At 37.0% G+C, this 3264-nt stretch overlaps 1 non-coding gene across 1 annotated transcript; it reads left to right on the top strand.

Annotated features, from left to right (window-relative positions):
- Positions 1-275: 275 nt before the first annotated feature.
- Positions 276-379, top strand: LOC111812259. Its single transcript, XR_002817815.1, has one exon. It is a non-coding gene; the product is annotated as a U6 spliceosomal RNA (small nuclear RNA).
- Positions 380-3264: the final 2885 nt, after the last annotated feature.

The raw sequence follows: 3264 nt of genomic DNA, 5'->3' as shown, positions 1-3264 counted from the left end.
AATACCAATGAGTTGCATATTTCTTCATATATTTATTTGCTACTGGTATCTTTTCATTTGTGAGGTATATATTCATCTCAGATGCCCATTTTGGGTTAGGTCTCTGAATTTTGGAGGCCTGATTTTTACTCGATTCTTCATATGTTCTGAATAGGAGTCCTTTCACTGAGGGACAGTCCATTATAATTTTTTCCCAACTCATGGGTTTTGTTTTTAGGCTGTTAGTGATTTTTTTTTTTTTGATGTGAAGAAATTTTTTAAAAAGAAAAGATCCAGTGCTCACTTTGGCAGCACATGCCCTAAAACTGGAACAAAGCAGACAAGAGCATGGCCCTTGCACAAGGATGACATGCAAAATCATGAAGCATTCCATATATTTTTTAAAAGCGAGATCCCAGTTCTTAAGTCTTTGAAGTATTTTCCATGCTGTTTGATTTTTGTTCATGAACTCTCTACCTTCCTTCAAGTCCTCAAGAGTTCTACCTGCTTTCTCCTCCAGAAGATTTAGTGTTTCAGTTTTAATATTTCTATCTTTGATCTATTTTTACTAGAGTTTTAAAAAGCTAGGATTGGAGGTCCCATTCAAGCCAGCTGTCTCTCTCTTCAGAACTTTCCCAAAAGAAATAAAATCACCATAGCACGGTGATATATGTACACTCATGTTTGTGTAAGATCAATTTGTCATAGCTAAATCTTGGAAACAACCCACACATCCATCAACTGAGGAATGGATAAAAATATATGGTATTTTTACACAAAAGAGTATTACTCATCTATAAAAAACATAAATTCAAGGCTTTTCTAGATCATAAAAGCAGCTAGAGACTATATTGGTAAGCTAAATAAATCAGGCCTGCATGTAGAAATATCATATTGTCTCACTATTGTGAGAACCTGAAAGAGGAAATGAAACCTGGAAGGTACAATAGATACAGTGAGTGGGAAAGAATTTATTCAATGAGAAGGAAACACATGGTTAAGGAAAAGGACAAAAGAAAGAAGGAGAAAATATATATTCATGTGGATATGGAGAATATTTTGAGTAATTGTACTGCTGATTTCTGCTGGTCTTTTGAAAGGAGCAGTTAATCCCTAATTATTTTTCCTTTTATTCTTATTTTTCTTTTAATTTCTTATAACTTTGTTGTTGTTGTTGTTTTGTAGAGGTAAACACACAAGGTAAAGAGTGTACCTAGTGGACAGCGACAGAGACAGCCTCTGAATCATGCTTAGAACAATAATGTCAACTATCTCTGTCTTCCCTTTTCCAGAGGGTTGAAAATGAAGGTCAGGTTGTGCACATTGTTTGCAATGGCCAGCGGACAGGGGTGCGCTGGTTTCATGATACTTAAAGCGTGCGAGTGGGTATCCTGGACACCTTCGCGTAACCGTCTAATTCCCATAGACGTGCTCCCCTGCTGGGGCAGTGTGTTTTTTGTTGTCTCCTTATTGCATTTTGTCCCTGAGCAGCTGCAAAACCATCGTGCAGTGGGGATATGGACTTGAGAACGTTCTGTTCTACAAACTTGCTGATTTCTCTTCCTCTTTCTAGTTTGAAAGACAATTAAAACATGCTGCTTGAGAGGGAGCTCAGTAAGTATGCAAGGTTTCTTCCTCGTTGAAGTTACAGTTGATTCCCTGTAAAGAAGCAAGAAAGCATATTCTAAAATTAGCAACAACAAAAAGGGCCCAGATGATGGAAATACCACCTTATAACTTAAAAGAAAAGATGTAAAACAATTTATAAACACAATAAATATAGTAAGTGATAAGAGGAAAATTTGGCCTCTGCATCTTTAAAAATTTGTGAAAATAAAATTTGTAAGTAAAATTGAGTATAATCAATATCATTTGTCAAGCAGTAATTTATAATTTTGAATGATGTCAGTTAATCGTATAAATTTTTTCTAGAAAAATGACATAATCAAGCATCAAATTATTTATGGAAAATAGTGTTTCCTCTCGCCTTAACAGATCAAAATCTTACTTACGTTTTTCTAGGTACAAAATATATTTTCTGTTTGCGCACACTGGCACACCTCTGCCTCCAGCCCCGGCTACTCAGGAGGCTGAGGCAGTAGCATCCCTTGAGCTCCAATTTGGGCCAGTTTAGATCACATAATGAGAATCTGTATCAAAAGTAAAACAATTTAAAGGATACTGTTTCTGTCCTGCTTTAAATAATTACTTTTACCATCTGCCTCGATTTACACAAACAAAAACTAGAGTGAAATACCATGTGCTATTTTCACTGCATTAAATGAGAAAGCAAATTCTATTCTCTATTTTATCCTTTATTTTCCTCAAATCTAGGTTCTGGCCATGTTAAGAACAGATTTTTCTTTTTGCATTTTTCAAATTTTATTGGCACATTTTAGATATACTGTGATAACATTCAAGGAAGTTTGTACCTTGCTTTTTTTTTTTCTCAATTGCTCCTCTCTCTTCAACTCCTGCTCTCCTTATTTACAAAAGGTTTGTTTCTGTTTTTTCCTTCAACTCTCTTTTCTCTTCTTTTGCCCTTCCCTTTCCATTGAACATTTTCTTTCCATTTCCCAGTGTCCACTGTACATCTTCTCTCTCTCTCTCTCTCTCTCTCTCTCTCTCTCTCTCTCTCTCTTTCTGCATTGGGAATTGAACTCAGGAGCTCAAGCTTGCTAGGCAGGTGCCATGCTGCTAAACCACATCCCCAGCTCAGCCTATTGCTTGATTTTTTTTTCCTCTTTTTTAACCTGTTGATGACAGCCATTCTTTCTGAGGTGAGATGAAATCTCAGCATTGTTTTAATTTAATCTGAGACAACCAGTGATGTTGAACATTTTGTCACATATTTATTTTCCATTTCTACTCCTTCATCTGAGAAGTGTCTATTCCAGATGTCCATTTCTGAATTGGGTCTTTTTTAAAATTACCCTTTAAAAGTTTCTGAAAAATTGATCTTGAGCAACTTACATTTTCCTTCCTCCTTTTCCCCCATTACGAAGAGGAAATGAAGTGTCGGCGAGATACTCAGCAGACAGAGCTCCTGCATAGGAAAGCGGAGAGACCAGGGTTTCACCCCAGCACCTCATGCCATGCCTGGGGTGCTGAGCTGGCCCACGAGACTGGGCGTGGTGGCTGGCGCACTCTGGGGAGGCTGAAAACAGGAGGACCGTTATGAGTTTGAGTTGCGTAGTGAGATGCTGTACCAAATACATTACAAATTTTAAAAAAATAAAGAGGAAATGAGATGAGTTTCACCATCTAGCATTAAAAGAGAGAGAA

The sequence above is a fragment of the Octodon degus genome, unplaced genomic scaffold (genome assembly GCF_000260255.1).
Source record: "Octodon degus isolate 3935 unplaced genomic scaffold, OctDeg1.0 scaffold00118, whole genome shotgun sequence".
NCBI classification, from domain to species: domain Eukaryota; kingdom Metazoa; phylum Chordata; class Mammalia; order Rodentia; family Octodontidae; genus Octodon; species Octodon degus.
The sequence above is the reverse complement of the archived record's forward strand: the minus strand, read 5'-3'. Positions and strand labels throughout refer to the sequence as shown.